We start from the raw sequence: 26,523 nt of genomic DNA on the forward strand, positions 1-26,523 counted from the left end.
CGAGCTCCCTTCACTTGAGAGAAGAATAGGGAGAGGGATGGGCGCTCCCAGTGGCACCTCGGATAATACGGAGGCTCGGTTAACCGGGACTCGGTTAACTGTGACTCTACTATACTTACTTTTAGATGCTTCCGCTATTGCTTCCACTGTTGCTCATCTTCATGATACCAAAAGACATCATATCATCTTCCGATGTCTAATGATGAAGATGATTAAACAAACAGCACATTGCCATATATCTATTTTACAAGTTATGCTTGATAAATATGAAATGCAAACAGGCTTTGATGCAGTAGGCAAGGAGCTGCCTCTTGCCATAGTCTGAATTCATTGGCAGGGTAGGGCATGATATCTGGAATCCCTTGCCATCTTGAAAGATGTCAGTCCTGGAATTTTCCTTTGAAATCCTTTCCCCTTCTGCTGACAAGGAAAAGATATAATTATTGTATTGAGGACAGCAAGCAGTTAACTGTCTTGTTTACATCTGCTGAATGGGGACTCTGCCAAACTGGTTCAGACTGGTACAGTTTCCAAAGGCTGAGCAATACTGTTTGTATTTGAAAAAAAGCAAGTGTCTATACGTGATTGGTTCTGCCTCATGTGTGCAACTCCATTGTTTTTATCTCCCCAAAATCGATCTAAGAAGTATTATTATTATTATTATTATTATTATTATTATTATTATTATTATTATTATTACCAGCACCCAGAGGCTGACAGCTAGAGATCATATTTAAAAGTGCCCTTTGCACACAAAATTTTTTGCACATAAGGCACAACTTTACACTCATCCCTTTAAGCACATGGGGCCTTTTTTGAATTCTCCACATTAAGGTCAAGTTTTGCCTGACCCAAATGTGTCTCCATCACTCCTGGTGATAGCCTGCAAGTTAGTAATGGGTTAAATATTGGCAAAGGAACTGAGTGAGGAAGAAACTTCAAAGATCCCACATACAAAGAGAGGTAGGATTTCCAAAAGGGAAAAGCAAGAGAAAATCTCCAAAATCCAACAGAAAAAGAGGCAGGATCTCCAAAGGCTCCAAAAACAGAGGTAGAATCTCCAAGGATGCACAGAAAGAGGCAGAATCTCTAAAGGAGCCACAGAGAAAGGGACAGAATCTCCAAAATCTCGACAGAGAGAGGAAGAATCTCCAAAGACTCAACAGAGTCATATTCTCCAAAGACTCAACAGACAGAGGCAGATTCTCCAAAGAACCCATAGAAAAAGAAGCAGAATCTCCAAAGTCTCCATAGAGACACAGTCCCCAAAAGACCCACAGAGAAAGAGGGAGATTTTCAAGGCTCCACAGAGAAAGAGGCAGATTTTCAAGGCTCCACAGAGAGAGGTAGATTCTCCAACGGCTCCACAGAGTCTCCAAAGGACCCACAGAGTGAGGAAGAATCTTCAAAGGACCCACAGAGAAAGAGGCAGAATCTCCAAAGACTCAACAGAGACAGAGGGAGATTCTCCAAAGTCTCTACAGAGATACTGAGTCTCCAAAGGACCCACAGAGAGAGGCAGAGTCTCCAAAGGACCCAAAGAGAAAGAGGCAGATTTGTTAGTCTCCACAGAGACAGGCAGAATCTCCACAGAACCTACAGAGAAAAAGGCAGAATCTCCAAAATCTCTACAGAGAAGCATGTCTCCAAAGGACCCAAAGAAAAAGAGGCAGATTCTCCAGTCTCTACAAAGAGAGGCAGAATCTCCAAAGTCTCCACAGAGAAACACAGTTTCCAACGTCTCCACAGAGGACCCAAAGAGAAAGAATCAGATCCTCTAAAACCTCCACAGAGACACACAGTCTCCAAAGGATTAAAAAAGAAAGAGGCAGAATTTCCAAAGTCTCCACAGAGAATCTAAAGGACCCACAGTGGGAGGTAGAGCCTCCAGAAGGGTCCCCCAAGAGGGAAGGACTCTCCAAAGAGATAGAGTAAGTCCTGGGAATCTTCTTCACATGATCCCCTTCATCAAGAACATATTCCCCTGCTTCTTCAGTTGATATTGCTGTTGCTACATCTTTGTCCATACAGCTTACTGATCTCATCTTTGCATTGGAGGGTGAGAAATATTTGTGTGTACTTAAGGGTACATCTACATTTTGGAATTAAGACAGTTCAACACCACTTTAACTGCCATGACTCAAAGCTATGGAGTCATGGGAGTTGTAGTATTAGAAGATCCCTGCCTAAGAGGACTGGGCCCTCGCCAAACTACAAATTCCAGAATTCCATAGCATTAAACCAAGGCAGCTAAAGGGATGTCAAGTTGCATTCATTCTTCAGTGTAGATGAACCCTTAGTCTGTAGGCCCTTATGCTTAGCTGCACTCTTCTAGCCTCCTTAGATTGGTCAGAAGTAAGGTTTTTAGCACCTGCTTTTTCCTTTGAGAAACAGCTTGCAATGAACACAGAGTGTTTTGTTGGATGTCTACTGCTATTTTTCTGTCTACTTAATAAAGAAATAATTGTTTTTCCTTCCAAATCAGTTTGTCCTTGACCTGATTTTACCTCTTTTGAAACTGCTCCGGTTAATTGCCTGTTTTTAAACCTTTACTCTGTAAGATTCTGCAGAGCCTTGGAGAACTTTATCCCCAAACCGGTAAACCTAGTACATTGCTCCTATCAGCTATGGTTCATACAGCCAGCTCCTTCATTAAATCTGAATAATGTTTCATCTTTCATGGTGTATGGAAGGGGGTTGAATGAAAACATTCCAGCTTCTGATCTCAATGCAAACAATGAATGTGTATAGAGTGACTAAGGCGGATGCTCCATGCATTCCATGAATGTGTATAGGCTAAGGATGGAGACTCCATGCCCTGCTCTTTCATTGAACAAGCCTTGACTAGCACAGAGCTGAAGTCGTCACAGGTCCAGTTGTCTTCAGAATTTGCATGCCATAGCCTGGCTGCACATGTAAAGAAAGCCAGTGCCTTGATTAAAATGGGAAGGTGTTTTCCTTGTAAAAGCACACCTTACAGAAAAGCTATTAAGTAGCATTCCCAAAGGTGCTGGGAATGCTATCCTCCACTTGCTGTATTTAGCTATATATCACAGCTCTTTAGCTTTCTCTGCCAAAGAGTTACAATCCCAGAATTCCAAAGGACAGAGCCATAGCAGTTAAAGTGGTATCAAACTGCATTAACTCCTCAGTGTAGATGCTTTCTCTTTCTCTCTCTCTCTATTTCTATTAGTCATGCTTATTGTGTCTTACAATAGTCTCCAGGTTCACTGTGGAAGCTAGTACTGAAAAAGAAATTGCCATATTATATTCCTTGGAAATGACCCATTTAGGTGTGTGTATATGCAATACATATATATGTGTGTATGTGTATATATATCTTCTCTCATCATACTCGTACCCAGATGGCAACCCTTGATCAGAATGTGCAATTTCAAGAAAACAGATGGAAAGAAAAGCTCCTAAACCTACTGAACTAGGCCCAAATCTGCCATAATTTACAACAGTGAAACAAGCAAAATTCAGAACAGCACACAAAAAGAACATGGGTGAGTCAATGGAGGAATATATTATCAGCCTTGTAAATATGCTAGATGACAGAGGTCTTCAACTATCCCCTCTCTGTCATCTAGTTCCAACACAATAGAAACCAACAAGGAAAAGAAAACTTTTGCTTTCTGTTCCAGATAAAGGGATAGTGCTAAGAGTGAGTCATAAGGAATGAACAGCATGTAAAGTCAGATGTAGAAGTGTCACACGTGTATACAGCCAGGGGTCTGCATGCATTTGGTCCTTCAATTAATAGTGAGTGCTTCGACTCAATGACAGCTACAGCATACAGAGCAGAAAGGAGGAAAGAACTTGGGTATATTCATGACATGATTAAAGAAAAGATTCAACAGATTGACTCTTCTTCAGAATCCTGGTTCAATAACAACATTTTAGTCAATTAAGCATTACAAAGCCATGCGTTCTGGGAGACAACTGTAGTCCATGTCCTAGAAAAAAGATGAGCCTTAAGATACAATTTGGTGATGATTTAATAGTCCATCTAAAGGTGAAGGCACTTCTGGATTAGAAGATATGTACTGCCAGGATTTTAAATTAGCAGCTTTTATGTTAACTTTTGTGTTGTTGTTGTTGTTTTTTTACCAGAATTGTGACTTGACTTTAGGCATACTTCAAGTAACAAAGCCTCTAACCTTTTTTACAAAGTTTTTTTTATGCCTTTTTATGCCTTCCTTTTCCTCATCCATTGTCTCTTACTGAGCATGCAGGGAATGCAAAAGAGGATGACCAGATAAGACTGTCTTATCAGCTCCCCATAAAAAAGAAAGCACAGGTTACAGAGATGATGGCAATGGCCAGGTACTTGGATGGAGATCTATGGCCTGCCAGGAGTGTTGGGAGTGACAGCAAAATGGGCATAATCCATTCTTTTTCCCTGCATTGATCAGCAAACTCTGGATTATCCCCCATCCCGCAACTTTGCCAAAAGCAGGGGAACGTCAATTTAAAGCAAAACAAAAAACAAAGGTAAAGATAAAGCTTTTCCCCAACATTAAGTCTAGTCGTGTCCAACTCTGTGGGTTAGTGCTCATCTCCCTTTCTAAGCTGAAGAGCCAGCGTTGTCTGTAGACAACTCTAAGGTCATGTGGCCAGCATGACTACATGGAGCACCGTTACCTTCCCACTGGAGTTGTACCTATTGATCTATTCACATTTGCATGCTTTTGAACTGCCAGGTTGGCAGAAGCTGGGGCTAACAGCAGGAGCTCACCCAGCCATCATCCTTTCAGTCAGGAAGTTTAGCAGCTCAGAGGTTTAACCCTCTGCACCACTGGGGGCTCTGGGAGAAAACAAAACAAAACAAAACCCAACAACCCTGGGATACTTCTGCTTTTGTCTTGGAGACTCCCAACAGTCAATTAATGTTGAGTGTAGGGTTTTTAGGCCTTATGACACAGGGAAATTGATTCGCACTATAGAAAAAGAGCTTTCTCTTAAACACTAGGAAAAACTTCCAGACAGTAAGATCTGTTTGATAGTGAAACATGGTGCTTTGAACCATGAAGTCTCCTTCTCTGAAGATTTCTAAACAGGCTGGATGGTCATCTGTCAAGAGCGCTTTGATTGTGTATTCCAGCATAGCAGAGGATTGGACAAGATAGCCCTTTTGGTCTCTTCCAACTCTGGGATTCTATGATATAATACATTCAGTTTTTACATTTCCCTATAAGTAAATGTTTAATATGATTTCTCTATAAATCTGCTGAGAGGCCACACTTAGCCCTGCCTACTGATGTGATCATTTCATGTGTTTACAAAGAAATACTTGTCCCATCGGTAAAACGAGTCTTATATCTCCTCCATCACATCTGCCAACAGTCCTAAAATCTGAGACAGACATTTAAATGGAAGGTTCTTTAAAAACACCCGACTTAATCATATTTTCTCTTTTATTTGCTTGAAAGACCAAGGTAGGTAAGCCAGGTGTTACTTAAGTAAAGAAAGACTGTTAAAAAAACAATCAAAAACTCACCCTTCAAAATTTGCCATGCAACATTGTGGCAGTGTAGTCTTGATTCATTTCATAATTCACAACACATTTGCTAGGAATAATTTCACAGATTTTACTCCTTAATTTCCAATGATGGTTGGGTTCTTATACAAACATATGTTGAACATGACACAGACGTAACATTTGGTTCTTATTATATGAATGCCTTATTAATGTCTAATTAGTGTTGATGTCTTTAAAAGTGATTTAGCATAAGAGAAGCAGACCTCTCAAAAATGTGGTGGCAGCCAGAAAGTTAAGCTGGTATTAGAGAAACATAAATACTCTTGGCCTACGATTAACCTCACAACCAACTAAGCGCAAAAATTGACCACTCAGCTTACATGTTGAAATTAAACAGAGTAAGAAAAGAGAGTGAAATGTGTTCGTAGCCACCTTTTCTGGCTTTATTGGCCATGACTGAAATTTAAGATGTATTTCATACACATTTCTAGCTTAAATATGCTTTTTTATTTCATAAAGGATAGAGACAGAGAGACTTTTTTTCTTCTTAGATCATATGTTTGCTTTCCCAGAGATGCCAGCTACCAGACACAAATGATTCAATACCACAAAGTGAAAAAATATTAAACTTTTATATTTTTGAATTCATGCTTCTATTTTTACTTGTGGTTTAAAAGCCGCAGGCCTTTTCTTTGTTTTGTTTTTGCTACCTGCCAGAAATGTACAGACAATAACATTCAACAGCTCTTAAACACCTGCAGCATTAGCAAACTGAAGGGAGAAATATCAAGCAATGCCGGTGATGTTATGTCTAGTCCATTAATATAAATGCTTCTTTACATTGGCCTAATTACTTTTGACCAGAAACATATTATTTTTATTGCTTATACTGCCAGCAGCTCAGCATTATGGGAGGGGATGCCTGGAGCATTAGGCTCCCTGCAGTGAAAGACGGTAGAAGTCCTACCTGTCCCCAGTTTTACCCTGCACATCAAGGGTTCAGAAGAAAATGGTCCTGACACTGACCTCTCAAAGACCCAGCAGCTGAAACAGCCTTAACAAGGTATTAACACAGCAACATGCTCCATAAACTATTACCAGCTGTAGGAGAGGTAGGGGGAGACAGAAAGGAGAGACGGAAAGGGCAAGAGGGAGATTGCAGAGCATAGAAATATGGCAAAGCCAGTTTCACAGCCAGATGATACATAAGAGTCATATCCCAATTAGAAACGAGTACAACCTTCTTTCACAGCCTGTTCCTATGGGAGTTTACTCCCCTCTAGAGGCAATTCCATCTCAGCTAAGTAAGATTTCTTCCCAAGCGTACATAGGATCTTCTTTTTCAGATTTTAGGTATTAGTCTGAGGAACACACAGTCTCCAAAGGACCCACACCAGAAATCGGCAACTGATTTCAATTTCCCTTGTATGGTTGGACTGCTCTGTACAACTTCAAAATAAAAAAAATTAAAACAGCTTTAGGATAATTTTAAACCTTCTCATTGTATCCAAGGATGGCCCTATGTCACAGTGTGTGTTTAGCATGCAGAGAAATATAAACAAATTGTGATCTCAGAGCTAACCGTGCTCTTCACCTTTGGGGCACAGGAGTGGAATCACTACCTGAGTGCATTCCTAATAATTTCTAAATCATGGAAGACTTTGAGGCATAAGGAGCAAGTAAGGTATAGTAGTTTTGAATGCTAGACTGGGAATCCAGAAGACCAAGATTCAAACCTCCACTTGGACATGGAAACCCACTTGGGCACATCATACTTAGCTCAACCTGAGAGGAAGGCAATACCAAACAACCTGTGAACAAATTTTGCTAAGCAAATCCTTTAATAGGATTGCAGTTAGACAGAAATTATTTCAAGACACGTAAGAAGAAAAACAGCTATATATATGTTTGTTGTGTGTTTGCTGGATTACAAAAAGATATTTGCAAACCAAAGATACAAGTATTAGTGGTATAACTGCTATAAGCTATTACCTTCTCTTTGTTTCTTTTTAAAACTAATTAATACAAAACCTACATATAAACATCTAACTAACAAAAATAAAGTTAAAAATACTTTTTTAAGAATAAAACAACATTCAAAGCATCAGAAAACATTCACTACATATAATCTACATTATCTAATCTAAGGGCTTTACTGTCAGGACCCAGGCTGCAGAGCACCAATAACCATACGCAGAGGCCAGAATCTATCTAATATCTTTATTAAAGGAATATATAAAGTCAATAAAAACAAGTGTAGAATATAGTTCAGAAGTAGACCTTTCAGGAAAGGTCAAATATAGTCCAGGAAAACAATGTCCAATATATGATATTAAAGTCCAAAGTTATAATCCACTTCACCGAAACACACACTATTTGGCAAGCAATAGTGTGGGGAACTGTCCATAGTCTTTGAGGCTTAAGGTAAATCTGAAGGAATGGAAAACAAGGCTGGAATCCGAGAAGCAGGGTCCGTGGTTTAAAACGCAAGGCAAGGCAAGACTTGAGACTTGGCAAGGTCCAACTTGAAACAGGGCAATCGTGGAACAAGAACTGAGTCCATAGAAATCCGTGGAACAAGGCAGGGCTGGGAACTTGATTCAGGAGCTGGGAACTGGAGTACGAAGTCTACACACGATCTCACTCCACGAGCTGACGAATTGACTCCGCAAGGGTTCCTTCGAGAGCAAACACCTAAATAGGATCTTGTTTTCCCGCCAAAGAACACTTTCTCTGGGGAACAAGAAACGAAAGCCATTCTGTGTCCAGATGCTTGACTCCTTAAAGTTTCCCAAGGGAAACAGACTTAATCAGCTAATTGTCTGGCAGCTATCCTGGCGCTCCGGCGAGTCGCCTCGCGAGCGCCTCTTTGTTGATTATAATAATCTCGGCGAGAAAATGGGGGAGATTTCTGCTCAAGGCTTGTTTGGCTGACTTCTGGAGGGCAAATATCCTGCAGGTGCAAGGGCTCCAATTCTGGCTGAAACGGTGGGAAATCCCAAGTTTTCCTCTTCATCTGTCACAATAATACTAGGAACAGGACTACATGGCCCATGAGACATCACATTTACATTCTCTGTCTGATGCAGGGCCGTAGCCAGAGAGGGTTGGTTTAAAGTTCACCTCCCCCCCCCCCCCCAAATGTGTCAGGTTTAAAAAAAAACTGGTTTACTCGTAAATTGGTTAACCAGTTAAAATTCATGAGTAAACCAGGTTTGGGGGGGGTTGAACCCTTTTGGGGGGGTAGAACCCTTAACTCCCCCCCTCTGACTATGGCCCTGGTCTGATGGTTATAGTCTCTCAATATTTTACATCCATTAAATGAAAAAGAACCATTGATACATCCTTTCCCCACATAATGACACTCTTCTAGTCCAAAAAAAAAGTGATGGAGGTCTGACCCCATCTCTGCTGGGGTAACGCAATTAAGGTGCTCCAGTTTTTCTCAAAGTTGGTTAGAGATCTCTACTTGATTAACTTAGGGCTATTCCACACAGCCCTATATCCCAGAATATCAAGGCAGAAAATCCCATGTTATCTGCTTTGAACTGGGATATATGGCAGTGTGGACTCAGATAATCCAGTTCAAAGCAGATATTGCGGGATTTTCTGCCTTGATATTCTGGGATATAGGGCTGTGTGGAAGGGCCCATAGTAAGTTTATCCATTTCTGCAAGTTCACTTATTTTCATAAGCAAATCTTCTTGCATTGGAATAATTGAGTCTTTCCATCTTTGAGCGTAGGTAATTCTTGCTGCTGTTGTCATGTATAGCAATAACCTTCCACATTTTCTATCAAGTTGATCATCTAACATCCCAAGGAGATAGGAGTTCAGGTTTCATTTCAAATCATCTGTGTTTGTGCCCTGTGTTTCTGGGCTCTTATACCTGACTACCACTTTTGGTAAAAGGTGCCCACCTTTTCCCCATATTTCCATCAATCATGAGAACTATTTTTATACATCTTAGCAATCCTGATACCTCATCTATACATCATTTTATAGAAATTTTCTTTCAAGTCATTACTTAATGTAAATTTCAAACTCTTTGTCTAGAGCTTTACCCATTGTTCCACTTGTATTTGTTTACCAAAATTTCCTTCTCAAAATTTCCTTCATCATGCAAGTTAGTCCAGTGTAAATCTGACCCAGAGCAGCTCTGGATCCAGCACATACATGTTGAATTCGGGGTAGCACAGATGACCCATTCTAATATAACAAAAGTGGATGTGAAAACCAAATGTTCACAGACAGCTCCATGGCCAGCCAGGCTGGCAGCAACATAGAGACGAGCCATTCCCTTTCCCTGTGTTGGTCAATGCAAGGAAAGAGTGATGGCAGCAGTGTCTATACGTATTGGGATGAAACAGATCCGATCCAGCTGATGAGACTGCCACAAAGACCTCAGGATACTTTAGTATTTCCAGCAATTCCCCTACTTTGCCTAAAGCAGAGCAGATTAAAGCTAAAAAAAAAAAAAAAAAAGATGCCCATTGGAAATCACTAGGTACCATGAAGACTACCCAGAGGTGCAATTTGAGGTTTGGGACCAGTATAGACAATCCCACAGAACTAAATACAGTAGAGTCTCACTTATCCAACATAAACGGGCCGGCAGAATGTTGGATAAGCGAATATGTTGGATAATAAGGAGGCATTAAGGAAATGCCTATTAAACATCAAATTAGGTTATGATTTTACAAATTAAGCACCAAAACATCATGTTATCCAACAAATTTGACAGAAAAAGTAGTTCAATATGCAGTAATGCTATGTAGTAATTACTGTATTTACGAATTTAGCACCAAAATATCATGATGTATTGAAAACATTGACTACAAAAATGAGTTGGATAATCCAGAATGTTGGATAAGCGAGTGTTGGATAAGTGAGACTTTACTGTACATCATTTCTGGCAATGTCCCCCTTCCATTCTCATCTTGTTGAGGTTCAAGAGAGTTTAAAGGCCAAAGTTTATCTATCAATGCTTGAGTGCCAATATTTATTTATTTTTTTCTCTTTTACACAAGAGTAAATGGGTTAGCACTAAGCTGACACTACACATTTCCACACCAAAAACAAGTATGAGTAGCTCATTGATCCACTTTACTTGAATGGAAATACACCACATGTAATTCCTGGCATGCAAAACTACTAAATGGTACAAAAAATACTTTGTACCATTTACTTCTTCAAGACCACTTTATTCTAGTGTTCAGCTGCAAAAATAAAAACAAAAAAGCAAGATGATACTTTGTGCCATTTAATAGATTTTAATAGTAGTTTCAGCCTGTATTATTTGTTCTGTTCAAATGTTTTCAGATATTCAATGTCTCAAGTTGTTTTGTGTCCTTGCAAGTGATAAACCAAAGTAACAAAAAATATTCAGCTAAAATAAACAATTGCAAATCATGTGCTAGGTTTGAGTAAATTGTCCGTCTAGTGCAGAAAGAGTAGATTCAAGACATAATATATAATATTTGTATACATAGCTATATCTTTGTTTAGCACTATCAATGTTTTATTATTATATAGGTACTATTAACTGCAGTAAAGGAAATTGCTAGCGTTTTGGGTGTTGAGGTGATAGCCAATTTGACCAAAAGACAACAGGCTGGCAAACTGTAACATATGGTGGTATTTTTAAAATATTTTTTCTAACATATTGCTTTACATTCTATTTTAGTTATTTAGTTAGTTGTATAGTGGGTTTGAGACAGATAATAGAACTAATGGCTTTATACAAACTTTCAAAGTTCTGAGTACATGGTGAAATATTGTTCATGTGTTTATTGTTGTTGTGTCCTTTCAAATAATTTTAAGTCTACTATCATAGTGTTTTCTTTGCAGGAATTGTTCAAAAGAAGCTTGCTATTGTCTTCAGAAATAAAATCAATTAGATTAAATGAGGGTTTTTTCTTAAGGGAAATACAGTGCAAACAGAATTTGTTGTGTTTCTTCAAGTCACTTCTCACTTATGGAGACCCTAAGGCAAATCTATTATAGGGGTTTATTGACAAGATTTGTTCAGAGATGGTTTGTTTTTGCCTTCCTCTGAGGTTGAGAAACTGTGACTTGTCTAAGGTCACTGGGTGGGTTTTCATGGCCAAGTGGGGATTCAAACCCTGATCTCCAGCACTCCAACCACTATACCATACTGGCTGCAACTTTAATTATTAAGGAGGATATCAAAAATAACCAGTAATAGTATGCATCATGAAGGTATAAATAAGCAATAAATACAAAATAATTCAGCATTGCCAAGAAATAATGAGAGGAATATACCAGAGAAGTCCCTAATTAGCTTTTAAGTATATGCAGCACACTATTTTTCATTGGCCTTAAATTTTAGATATACAGTCCAACCTCACATACGTGTAGAACCAATATATACATGGTTTCACTTATCCAAAGTTTTACTTATTCACTTAGGTCCTCCTATACAAGCTGCACCAGGCATGGGCAAACTTTTGGCATTGGGGCCGCATTGTGAGCCCAGGCTGTGGCGCAGGCAGGAGAGCAAGCCAGCTGCAATTAACTGCAATGAATCACTCTGACCAGGAGGTCATGAGTTCGAGGCCCGCTCGGAGCCTATGTTTGTTTGTCTTTGTTCTATGTTAAAAGGCATTGAATGTTTGCCTATATGTGTAATGTGATCTGCCCTGAGTCCCCTTCGGGGTGAGAAGGGCGGAATATAAATGCTGTAAATAAATAAATAAACCCAAGGACCGGGCTGGGAAAGAGGGTGGCCGGGCATGCACTGGGTGAGACAGGCCTGGGAGAAAGAGGGCTCGTGAGAGAGTGGGGGAGGGACAGGGCTCTGGTCATACTCAGGTTTTCCTCCTGCAGCTTCCCCATCCTTATGCCAGGAGGAAAATGAGAGATGCGATGACTGCCCTGATCTTCCTCCCACAATCTTCAGGCTGTTCTGTTGGCATTATGCTGGGAGGAGGGTGAGACAGGTGATGGCCAAGAGTGCTCTGGGGGCTCTCAGCTGCTTCATGCCTTCTTTGGGCCATCCTCTTGGCATAAAGATGGGGCCGCGTGCATCGTCCTTATGCTGAGAGGAAGACAAGACATGTAGTGGCTGAGAGTGCTCCAGAGGGCTCTCAGCTGTTGCGTGCCTTTCTCCCCCCACTATTCTGCATAAGGATGCGGTGGGCCTCCGTGTCCTTATGCTGAGAGTACAGAGAAAATGCATAGGGCCAGAAGTAAATGCCTTAGTTTGCCCATGCCTGAGCTACACTCTCTTCTTAGTGCCTCTGCCAATTGACCCATTGAAAATAATTGGGTTTAAAATCATCTGTGATTTCACATATTGACACAAAGTCCAGGAATGTATCCTTTATAGATGTGTGGATCATATTTCAGTAAATACTACTGACAACTTAGAAAAACCATATCTTTTTTTAACAAGAACTTTTGAATAATGTGCTGTCTATAATATTTAGAGATTTGTTTTCTGCAAAGAAATTGAAAACAAGGTCCCAATAACTTCATTTCCAGAGTGAACTCATTATAAGTTGCATGTACCTCCTATGACACCCTGATCCTTTTTTTAAAAAACAGAGAAACAAGACAAGATGATCAGATTCAAAAACCCATGTTGTGACAGCTAAACTGAGAGCCTTCTCTTTGTCCTGCAGTGACACCTACTGTCAAGACAGGGGATGTCACCATAAAGGCATTATATAAGATTGATCGTTCTTCAGTGTAAAAGTTTGAAGAGCGAGTTCTCATAAATGTTGGCAAAGATTATGGGGATTTGGGAAGACAGTAAGCTTTCACAACTTAGCACAATGGAGAGTTCCTTAAATCAAGGAAGATATTGAACGAACAGCAAGCTTTTCATGCAAAATAGCTCCCTGAATGCTGTTTTCTTTGGAAGCCTGTATCTTCTGAATCTGTTTTTATTGTACCTATTGTACCTTACGGTATTTTTATTGCCCCTGCTTTTATTGCTTAACTGAAAACTATATAAATGTTTCCTCCCTATCCGTGGATTCTGCATCCAGATTCTACCATCCACAGCTTGAAAATATTCCTCCACTTAAAACAAAATCCCAAATACAAACCTTGCTCTTGCCATTCTATATAGACCACACTATTTTACTATGCCATTGTATATAATGAGTCTTAAGCATCTACAGATTTTGGTATCCATGGGTGGATCCTGGACCCAAATACCAGTAGATACCAAGGATCCACTGTAATTAATTAATCTATTGTGGGCCCTTCCACACAGCCCTATATCCCAGAATATCAAAGCGGAAAATCCCACATTATCTACTTAGAACTAGGATATATGACAGTGTGGATTCAGATAACTCAGTTCAAAGCAGATATTGTGGGATTTTCTGCCTTGATATTCTGGAATATAGGGCTGTGTGGAACGGTCCTGTATCTGTTTAACCACCATGATGATTAATAAGCATATTAAACTCATAATTAAAGTCTGTAGCAACCATAAAATTATCTCTTCTCTTCAAAATAAATAGCTATTTACACTTTAAAAGCAAAGGAAAATCTCCAAATGACCTGCCAGGTCTAATATTTCTCTTGAATAGTCATTATTTAGGCTCCTTCTACACTGCCAAATAATTCAGGTCATCACAGCAGAAAGTCCACATTATTTGATTTGGACTGGGTTATTTTAGGGCCCTTCCACACTGCCATATAACCCATAATATCAAGGAAGACAATCGACAATATCTTCTTTGAACTAGGTTATCTGAGTCCACACTGCCATACAATCCAGTTCAAAGCAGATAATTGGATTTTATACAGCTGAGAAGAAGGTGCCTCAGTGCTGTGAATCCAGAACTCACAGCACTGAAGCTCATACTTAATATGAAGCCTATTTCCAGTCCCTAGAATTGCCTCTACCCTTAGATTTTTCTCATGTTGATTTTTCACCACCCTCTCAAAACAAATGAAAAGTCAGGTGAACAAGGAGAAGGTACAATAACCCCAGCAACTTCAGTAGTTTGGATTGGGATAAAATGGGAAAGCAAGGGAATAGAAAGCCGAGAGTGTGTGGAGATGGCATGGTGGGTAAACCCATGAAAAGGGGAAATGAGAAAGAGTGCCCAAATCCTCCCTCAAAAATAATGGAACTGACATTCACATTAAGGGCATGTGGTCATTTGATACCTCTATCATTTTCACCAGCATTTGAACCAGAAAGCCTATGCTCACAATATTCCAAAAAGAAATGATGAACTTTTTAACTAGACTGATTTTGTTTTTCTGATGTGACATTAAATTAGTTTTTAAAATGTGCCTCTTTGGTCCAATTCTCCTGACGTATGAGGCGACAGCCACCAGGTCCTCCTGTGTTCAACAGGCATGGCTCATAAAGGCCCTCTATTCATTCAAACAATCTGTAACCTTTGATGTCACTGAAGGGGCACGGAGCTACAGAGGGTCATGGGGACTTGACTTTGCACCCACCCTTTCCCATTCATCAGAAATTCATCCAGGCCATGGGAACTTTTTTTAAAAAAAAAATCATTTACAATACGTAGGCCTCGGAGCACCAAATGGCATGGGAAATTTAATAAAAACTGTAATCCTCCTCAGAAGCTATTGAAAGGCTCGAGCAAAGAATTCTGTATGTAAAAATTCTGCATGGAGCTGTTTACCTGGAGCTTCTCTTCCAGTTTTAACTGATCCAGTTTCTTTTTCAAATGGTTGTAATGCTATTAAACAAAATATTTTTCTAGCTACTGAAATGGTTAAAAACACCTTTGCAAATGGGCATTTTTCTTCTAAACCTCCTCATTAACTAGCGTTGTATGATGAGTCTTAGCACATAAGACAAAGGTTGGTTTCTATAACCTTGGCAATACTTTATGACACTAAATAACTCCTGAGCAATTTTCACAGAGTTCAGCTTGTGCTAGTATACGATGTCCTGGCCAATCAACTTGATACTTTTCACAACACAAATATTTTGTCAACATTTTGATAAATGTCTTCAACAATATTTATTATAAAATGCTTATTTGATTGGCTCTTTGTTTATCATCATCATCATCATCATCATCATCATCATCATGTTGTTACTTGTCTCCCCTCACAGCTCGAAGCCAAGTGCAGCGCAGTCAAAACACAATAACATAAAACACATAAAGATACATTTATTAAAACACATTAATATAAAATATGCATATCTATACATATGGTTCTTGTCTTGCTGCCCTCTTCAAGCCAAAATGTCAGATTCACTTAAATTTTTCTTATCCTCTCCTGTTTTAAAAACTAGAATTTGATCCCATGTAACAAATCAAAAATATCTATATATCTTGAGGCAAAACCAAGAGGTAGGGGAGAGAAAGACGATGCATTTCATTGAAGCAACCATTTACTGAGTATTAGTAGCAATAAATGAACAAATCCCCTTTTTTTGAGCTTTTGAAAAATTGGGTGTCACTTTCAGTATGTGGCTCCTGTAGCAAAGCAATTTAGGGTCTCAAAGAAATATCCTATTATACACTTGTGACAACTAAAAGAAATAGCCACTATATTGTGGTTCTAGTTTGCCACAAAATCTATTGTGTATCTAAGCCTCCAAGGAGAACACACACATCCCTGATTCTTTTTGGCTCGCACACAGTGAGATAAAAAGATGGTAACTAGATCAATGTCACGTTAACCTTGTATTATTTGCTAATGCTACAGGCTTATATTTTAGAAGAAACATATATCTTATATTATATTAAGATAGCATTTTTAAAGAAACTGCTCTTCTTGTCTTCTTCCAGCAGACTCAGTCAGTAGGGAATAAACTTCTGAAATTATTTGTACTTTCATGCAAGAAAAAATTGAGATTTACATCTCTACCTCTACCTAAATTAATGCAAAAAAAGAAACCTCCCTGTAGACCAGTTGTGATGATTTCCCATAATTCAATATGTTTTGTGGAACATTTGCTTATGAAAAAAATCACATTTTTGCAGAAAATTATACACACACACACACACACAGTACAACGTTGTTTTCTCCAACAGCAGTTTATGCAAAACCCACATGTTTATTTTAAAAAAACAAAGGTTTTGTTGCAAACAGATTTTTCACCCCAAAACAATCCCAAAGTATGAAAAGCTTTCAGCAAAATAATCACCAACGTTTTTGTAATCTCACACTTCACAGAGAAAACTTTTTGAAGTATTCCTTCCTGCATGCATAAACAAAATAAATGCAGATTTACATCCCTCCCTGTACCTGAATTAGTACAAACATCTCCCTTTTGACCAATCATCCTAGAAGGTACATCCTGCCAAAGAAATTGTGATTTCAGAATCACCTTTTTAAATGTTACTTTTGCAAAACATTGAAACATCCAAAGGGAAATTAGCTATGCAGTAGGAATTTCATTTTAAATAACGAGTTGGCCTGGGAAGACTTGGGAAACAAGACACTAAGATTTCAATATTCTGATATGTCTATAACTTACCCTTATATGTGTTAACTCTTAAAACTGGAGATTTTCTTTTGGGTACAAGCACCACTCTTATAAATCTCACATGCGCTATTGCCACAACCTTATTATAAACATAACCCTAAGCAAAGAAAGTGAACCAAGGGCTAGACCAAAATATACCCCTAAAATAAAATGGTTATTAATTGACCATCCAGACTATATCCTGCTTTCCAGGCAACCACTCACTATACAGTAGGTTAATTGGAAAAGCCAGACATCATAGGTGGCTGATACAGCCAACCAAAACATTTCCCAAATGCAGAGGTGCTTGCCTAAGAACCCCATGAAATGTTTGATTCATCTTCCAGCGTCCGTGTATGTGTGGCTGGGATGGGGCCTTCCCATTAAAATGCAGATCAGAGGTTTGTTTTAAAGGGTGTAAGTGTGCATGCACACTTTACTAAAATAACAAAATGCTGAAGTATTGACTTCACTAAATGTATAATAATTTGCCTCATTCTCTAAATTACTATACTTACTTGTCCTTACTAACTAACTTACTTACTAACTTACTAGTCCATTTTATTAAAGAGGTAAAAGAAGAAACTGTGCAGAGTCCTTTCTCAATTCCTATGCATATCTATTTTGGGGGTTATATAGATGCTGCAAGATTGAATGTGAAAAAAAATCTGATCTGTTGTTGAGATAACTAATGAAAGGGATGCATGGTTATGCGGCCAAATGAGTTAGCATAATTTTAAAATGGTAAAACAGACAGAAATATTTCAGACTGGTGATATTTCATCTTGTTTTAAATACTGCCTCATGTACAAACCATACCGACATACAGTAAAATAAGAATACCAAGAAAAAGTTTTCACATGCTCTATCCTGGCTTACTAACTCATATGCTTTTTTGTAATGTATACAATTCTGAATGATCTGTCTTATTGGAAGTAGTACTTTATCAATCGCAGCCAGTTTATTCTGCTATATGCATAACAATCTGGAGAAAATCTGAGGTAGGAAAGTGATCTATACCACTTGAAGACTACTGTTTAAGAACATCACTTTTTAAACATCTCTGTATGCAAAAAGAAATGTACCAATCTGAAATTTACAAAGCAAGGGAATGGGCAGAGACATAATTCTTTTCCTTGAGATCCTAGAGGAACTAGATTTTGTACAAAGGGAAAACAGGCAGTTTAGAAAACATAAAAACATGTGTTTTTATCCAAAGCTTTGTGTGGCATGAATGTGTAATCCTCCTAATGCCACCATAAAACACCGGAAGTGTATATGTACACATTCTTAAAGTTAATATGGAAAGCCACACAAATGTGTCTTCTGAAGCTCGCTTTGCGTAATAAATAGATGTCCATTACTTTGTTGCTCCAACTAATGCCATAATTTATAAGTTTAACAATGTAACAATACTGAATGCATCCACAGAGAGCAGGCATGACTTTGAGATTAAATGCCAGAAGAATTAACTATTGGGCCGTAAATCACAACTAGGAAACATGATACGCAATCAGCTGTGACCATAATCCACATCCACTATGCTGACCAACTTTTGTACTTAGAGGCATTGTAATATGAGGGCAGCCAGCTAGAAAAGTCAAGAAGATTTATTCTACAATCAAAACCCTAGCATTTTCACAAAGTTTTTAACATTTTAATTAAGAGTGTTAGAATTGTTATAGAAACATCAAGGCAATTTCAGAGGAGGGAAATCACTCAAGTTTTTAAAAGCAGCAGCAAAGATCAGGAACATTTTATCAGAAAGGTTCATGATTCTGATAAATATTTAAGTGTGTAAGGCAGAACCATTGAGAACAGTAAATACTTTATAGCTGGCACTTTGTCAAAACTCTAAGTGGTTCTGCCTTAGAATTTTACATCATCATTGAATTTACAGTCATTTGATAAGTGGCACAAGGTAAGAATTACTTCTTTTTAAATCTAAACCAAGCTATAAATCTAACACAAGAGTTCCTCTCGTTGTCCGTTACCGTCCAATGACAATGCCTTTTACCTTCATTGTCTTGACAGAAATATGATATGTAAAACTGTAATGTCACATCACTCACTGTGATTTAACACCATCCAGCCCAAACCATTTTAATCAATCAACATTGTCGCTTTTTAGTATAATGATTTTGTGGTGGATTCCCGGTGTTTAATATGATATGTAAGTCATATCAGTGACTTGATTTACTGTTTTATTCCAAAGTCTAACAGCTCAGAAGGCCATTTTTGCCTCCTTCAGAAACCTTCAGAATCAGAAAAAGACTAATACCTAATGTACTAAAAAAAAAAGTGCAAACTAATTGTCCCAGAGATAGTCGATTATCAGGAAGGAGAAAATAATGAAATATTTAAAAACTGAAAGAAAAGATAATCAATGAACCTTCTTGTGTAAATGACAACAAACTTAGCCTAAAACTTTATTTCTAACCATATTTTCTCCAGTACGGGCTTCACTGAAATCAATAGAACTAATTTCAAAGTAAACATGCATAGAAGCTGATCCTGACCATAAGCCTGAGTTTTATTGTTGTTGTGTGTCTTCAGGTTTTTGATGACTTATAGGGACCCTAAACTGAAGCTATCACAGGGTTTTTTTTATGGTTTGGTTTGTTCTTAGAGGGTGTCCTTATCTTCCTCTGAGGCTGAGAAAATGTGCCTTACCTAAGGCCACCCATTGAATTTCCAAATGGCCAAGTTGGATTCAAACCCTAGTCTCCAGAGTCATAGTTCAATCCTCAAACCACTGCTCCACATTGGTACAGACTGTTCAATATATAAAACAAACAAATGGCTACACATCAATGACTAAATAAATAAACCAATAAGAATCATAGAAAATATTAGCATGCTCAGTTTACTATCAGATGAGGAAACAGAGTGTGTTAATACAAGTAGTATTTATTCAAATTCTGTCACACCAATCGCATTTGAATTCTGCTCAACATGGATGAAGATAACACTGCCCAGCACACATTTTGTTGCCTCAAATGTTAAACCTGTTCCTGGTTATATTTGACCTGCTGATTCCAAATATGGTACCAGTTTTCCACTTCAGCTCTGGTTTTTGAGATACAGAGCATATGCCATATACCAGACTTCATCTGCTTGCCCAAAGACAGTCATGATAACTCTATCTAAGAAACTAGACCTGATGTGGCCTAGCCAATGCAATTTTCTGAATCAGCGGCCCAAATAACCCTAGGAACAGGCCTAAAAACCAAGACGCCAAGAAAAAAAAATTGAATGTGTAGTCTATCCCATCTTGAGCTGTGATGATACTATCTGTGATGACACTGCCTATGACAACGGTTATGGCTGAACTAGCTGAAAAATATGCAGTTCAATGGGGTATCCTCACTACCGCTTTTAGGCACACTACAACATTGTCATGCTGCAAAGGGGAATTCATTACTCACCATATGTACTTCGCCAGCTCAGTCCTCTCCATTTGACCACTTAAATTAAGATGGGTAAAGGTCAAGTAGACATATGGTAGCTCCCCCTCCTGCATGTATCCTAACCATATAATTTGGGTGGCATAAACTCAAAAACATCCAGTATTGGTTTCATAAACAGGGCTAAACCCTATGTTTGCTGGATATGAACAGCATCCAGGATGAAAGCAATTATCTGCTTTTATGAAAAAATGGGCTATCTCTGCTCATGAGAGAGAATAATAGGCCCATTACGACAATAACTCTGATTCTGAATGACTCTGTACAGTCACAATGGTTGCAGAGACCCTGTTTGCAACAGAGTGGGCCTATTTGGACTTGTTCTGTGTTTTCTGCCAACATCACTCCAATAGCAATCTACATTTTTCATTGCCACCAGTTCCTTAGGAAACCAGAGATTTTGGCTCTGTACTGAGGACTGATTGTGCCTGAACAAAAGCTAATTCCTGCTGCCGGAAGTGAATAGGGACTTTGGCAGAATCAACTGTTGAACAAACAGAAATCTCTAAAAGCCTTTGGAAAAACTATTCAAATCCATTAGCCTTTTGGGGATGGCCAATATAATTGGTTTCCTGCACCTACAAAGGTTTCATATTTTAGTGGGTTTAAAATCCAGGTAGAACCTTCTTCCCTCACATGTCCATTATGTGTGTACACATTCTAACATTGGAACTCACACTCACAGCTTGTCAGGACCCAGGCTGCAGAGCACCAATAACCATGCGCAGAGACCAGAATCTATCTAATATCTTTATTAAAGAAATATATAATGTCAATAAAAACAAGTGAAGAGTATAGTTCAGAAGCAGACCTTCCAGATGAGGTCAAATATAGTCCAGAAATATATTGTCCAATATAAGATATTAAAGTCCAAAGTTATAATCCACTTGACCGAAACACACACCTTGCCAAGCAATGGTGTGGGGAATGACAGGGTCTTTAAAGTCCAAGGAAGCTTGACAACAAGGCTGGAAAATAGGCTTGAATCTTGGCTAGATCAAACTTGAAACAAGGCAAACATGAAACATGAACTGAGTCCATAGAAGTCCGTGAAACAAAGCAAGGCTGGAATCTTGATCCGTGAAACAAGGCTAGGTTGGAAACTTGATCCGTGAAACAAGGCAAGGCTGAGAACTTGATCCGGGAAACAGGGAACTGGGGTACGAAGTCTACACACGATCTCTCTCCTCAAGCTGAACAAATTGACTCCGCAAGGTTCCCCTTGCGGCAAAACCCCTATATAGGGTCTTGTTTTCCCGCCAACAGAACACTTTCCCTGGAGAACAAGAAAGGAAACCCAACTCTGTCCAGATGCATGACTCCTTAGAATTTCCCAAGGGAAGCAGACCTAATCAGCTAATTGTATGGCAGCGATTCTGAGGCTCCGGCGATTAGCCTCCCTGGCTCCTCTATCTCTATTATAATTATCCTTTCGGGAAAACGGGGGAGAATTCTGCCCAAGGCTTGTTTGGTTAACTTCCTGAGGACAAACATCCTCCAGGTGGCGAGGCTCCGATTCAAGCTGGACCGGTGGAAATCCCAAATTTTCCTCCTCATCAGCCACGATAGCACCAGGAACGGGACTACAAGGCCCATGAGACATCACACAGCTTGGTGTGTTTCTGTACAGTAAAAAAATTCTTCCTGGACTCAAGACTTATTATCTCAATTTGTTAATAGAATGAGGTAGCCCAGTACCACAGTTTACTGTTGAAGTGCTATGACATACCATGGAATGCATCAGGTGGAAAGGAGCAGAATTTAGATGCTAGTGGTTGATAATCAAGTAGACTAATGTATTTTCCAGTGCCAATACACACCAAAGTCAATGCGGGCAGATGTCAAGTGGTCAACCTTGGGAGATGTCTTCAATCCAAGCTAGGCAACATATGATGTCATCTCTACCATGTGGGACAACCTATACAAGTAAGCACAATTCTTTTCCCATTTAGTCTGAAGTAAAGTGGTGAGTAAACTAAGCAAACTAGGACATAGTCTGATAAAATAGCCACAATTTGCCACCTATTTATATCTATGTAAGCAAGATCAACCAGCATCAATAGATCTGACAATGAGACATGTTCAACACAAAGATTTTAACCTTTCTAGTTAATTATAATCTGAAAAGCAGGTGTTTAAAGATATAAGTACACTGACAGACTACTGCTGGCTTTATAACACTTTCTTAGCTCTAACATCAGTGACTCACCATCGGCTCAAAACTAATCTGGTACACTGACAGACAATTAAAACTATCCATGTGAAAGCTAGATAGGCTTATTATGGATAAAGGGTGCACCACTGTCACTTTGACGAGAAGGAGCCTTCAAGTCCAAGTTGTATGCTTCTTGAAAACATCTCCACAATGAGATGAAGGAAAATGGATTTGGTGGTTTGATCCAGCAAGATTGTTCTCATATTCTTAATACAAACTTTCTGCAGCTGAGCTTTAGGCCTATTTTCATATTACTCAAATGAAACATTTTTCCTGCCATTGAACATATTAGCATGGTTGTCACTTATGTGTTCCAGCATTGTGTAAAAACTCTTACCTGTGCAAATTGACCATGATGCCTGTATAAAGATCACTTGCAGAGACAACTCATATGTACTCAGAAATCTTACAAGAGCCACATAAACCAACTCTAAAACTCAAGTGGAGATGAGCACCCAACTGAAAGTTAGGTAGTTATACTAGGGATGACAAAAGTGTGGCTCTCCAGATGTTGTAAGGTGGCTCCCAGCTATTGATAAAACAGCCAATAGTGAGAAATAGTGGGATTTGCATTCCAGTGAAATCCAAAAGGCTATAATATACCTATGCCATATTACAACAAGAAAGAACTAGAAGCAGAGAAATGTGGAACAACTTTCTTCAGTATTTTTATTATCGATTGAAGTGACTGATATCTGTTAAGGTCACGTTATGCATCACAAAGGCATCACTGACTCCTTCAATAGGACTGATCAGTCAGCAATAGCTAGAATTGCTGAGCTCAAAACAAAATTGTACTTAACAAAAAAAATCCCATATAGAGTACTAAAGTCAAAAAGCACAAAGAGGGTTTCACCTACTTAGTCAAGATCAGCTTGATAACCATGACAGTTTTATTGGTTTTCAATGCACCCTTACTTGATCAAATTGAACTGCTGGAGACAGAACAGAAAACTGTTTGCTTTCCATAGGATTACAAGTGTCCAAACTAGTTCCTGAGGTTATATTTCTTACTCTTAACTGGTTTGTTCGAATAGTAGCCACAAGGTCATATTTTTAATCAAATTTGATCTTCTTTCATGCCTCTTGGCTTTGTTAAAAGACTGGAACGTGTCTTAGGATCATCAAATGTTACTGTGTCAACTATGGGCAGATTTCAAATGGAAGATTAAACATTAAATTATTCTTTGGCACTAGGAAATTATATCCACAAAGAAGTTAAATATATTTCAGTCATCTGCCTTTTAAAAAAAATTGTAGTTTAAACCCGTTTGCATGAATTGGTGATGTCGATTTGTACAAAATGGAATGTTATTAATGTCTTGTCCAACTAAAGCAACAGCTATGAAAATATTTATATTTCTCTATTGCACTTCCAAGGGCGAGTAAGTTGATTTTGGTAGGAAAGTGGTCTGAAGTCAAAAATTCCACGGTTGATCCATAAAGAGCAACTTCAAATTATGTTTGATCAGGGTTTCTTTTTCTTGGAAAAGTAACAAAAAGTCATTAACTGAGTAGAACATGCTAGATTGTCATACACAAGCCTATAAAGTAGAAACTAAGCAAATTTTGGATGTTGCAAGACACTGTAGCTAAGATGTATACTACCACAAAGTCATCGCTGAGGAACAGTTTATATGTCTTACAAAATTGATCCTCAGTATGGGAAACTGTTAGTGTGAAAACTAAACATTAGCTATGGGATGTAGCCCTTAAGAATTTTAAATAAGCCTGATATATCAGCTAAGCCAGTGGTTCTCAACCTGTGTGTCCCCAGATGTTTTGGCCTGCAACTCCCAGAAATCCCAGCCTGTTTACCAGCTGTTAGGATTTCTGGGAGATAGGTGACAAAGCATCTGGGGACCCACAGGTTGAGAACCACTGAGCTAAGCCTTATATTCATGTAAAACAGTAGTTCTTCTATTCTGGTCTTCCAAATGTTTTGAATTTTCTTTTCCAAAATTCCCAGCCAATATGGGAATTCTAGGAGATGAAGACACTGCTATAGTCATGTAAAGTTGTCAATGACCTCAGTCTAGCATTTGGATCCCTGATATTGATGGCGATTGCAACATATTTATAGTTATGTTGGATTGTGTAGCAAATAAATCAGCTATTTAGAAAGATAGCACACTGAAAGATTTTGGGAAAAAATGATTAGATTTCCCAAAGGGGAACCTAAAAGAACTGTGAACCTGTGGGGGGAAAAAACATATACTGTGTTGAAATATTGCACTAATCACATATATTCCAATACTGACCTTCTAATAATTAAAAATTGATGCTTTGAGCATAATAGCTTGGCAATCATATTTAAACTTAATAACTTCTTGGAAAGAGGAAACTTGTACAGAAAGGTCACAACACACTTTAATTGCATGACAATCTATTTACTCTTTATTCCCAAAGAGAAAAAAGTTTAATTTCTAAAAGACCAAGCCAATAATTACATATTATGAAACTATTTTAGTCAATACCTAATTTCTAGATATCGATTAGTGTTTAGGCATTTAAAAACATACCCCATAGCAACAATAATGTATTTATCAGGCTAGACTTCTCTCCTTACTGCTTCCTGTAAGTATTAATGATATTGATCAGAAGCATATGACGAAAAGGTCAAACTATTGGAATGATTATAACTTTGAGGTATAATTATTTTGTTATTTCAACAACACAGTTATTTTTAAAGAATAAGGCCTCCTTTCAGGCTGTCTGTCTCAAAGAAACATTGCAAAATATACCAGAAGCAGTACTGAGTTAAAGATAGCAAAACTGAAGAAAGAAAAAGAAAAAGTAATAATTGGATATGAAATGTAAAATTGGAACAAAAAGTTGTGCTGGCCTTTTAATTCCAATTTGTGGGGAAACTTCTTCACAACTAAATATGAGCCACTTCAACATTTGTTACCTAACCAATTTCAAGCATAGGAGCTCTTTGTATAAATAACTGTGGACCTTTGGGACAGTATATATCATACCAATCAGGAATATATTGTGAGAGAATGATAGGAATTACTTATTATATTGACAGCACATTGCTTTGCAGCTGCTATTTTAAAAAGCATTGTCAAATCATCAATATAAACAGCATGAAGAAAAACAAATCATACAATGCTCAAATAACCTTTTGCTACATGGGTAGTTTGAGGCTGCTTTCACATGACGAAATACATGACTATTGAATCTTCTCTTCTTCACATACAAAGACATCTCTTAGTGAGGACACCAGCTTCAGTTAAATCGTAGTTCATAGTTGTATGTTTTTAGTCTACGAGTCACAGTTTATTTGTATGAATGTTATATCCTGCCTTTCTGCTTATCAAAGTAACATTGAGGTGCTCTAAAATTGGGGTCTTGGGCACATTCTGGTAGATTTGGGCCAGCATCCTATTGTTGAATCCCACCTAAAGTAAACCCACTGAATCAATTCTTGAATTATGTATGAGTCAACATATAAATACATTCCACTGATTCAATGAGTTCACTCTAATTGTAATTAACCATTTAATGTAGATTTCTGTTACCCAGATGACTTTAGGATTCAGGCCCAGTTACTGCAACAACACCACAAGACTCACTTTAAAAATTAAATAATTTGCAGAGGCTGAAACACTCAAATTCAACTTGCAATGCCAGCAGCTCTCTTTGCCAGTCTTCCTGTTCTGTTCCAGTTTTCAAATAGGATTCCACACATATATCACTTTTTCACACCAACCTGCTACTGCACTGCAATTCTGTTAGTATGAATACATACCACATTGCGCACCTTTGATATTGCATTTTTCTTTAGGAGAACAATTGCACTGATTCACCATTCCATTGTCCCATGACCATAGTTCTGCACACTCTTGTATCTCTTCCTTGCTGCACTACTGAGGTTCCTTATTTTTAAATGTAATATAATACTG

At 38.4% G+C, this 26,523-nt stretch overlaps 1 long non-coding RNA gene across 4 annotated transcripts in view; it reads right to left on the reverse strand.

Annotated features, from left to right (window-relative positions):
* Positions 1 to 26,523, reverse strand: part of LOC103277622 (uncharacterized) — a 70,552-nt gene that overhangs the window by 11,434 nt on the left and 32,595 nt on the right. The gene's annotated exons all lie outside the window — the stretch shown is intronic.

Source organism: Anolis carolinensis, chromosome 2 (genome assembly GCF_035594765.1).
Source record: "Anolis carolinensis isolate JA03-04 chromosome 2, rAnoCar3.1.pri, whole genome shotgun sequence".
NCBI lineage: Eukaryota > Metazoa > Chordata > Lepidosauria > Squamata > Dactyloidae > Anolis > Anolis carolinensis.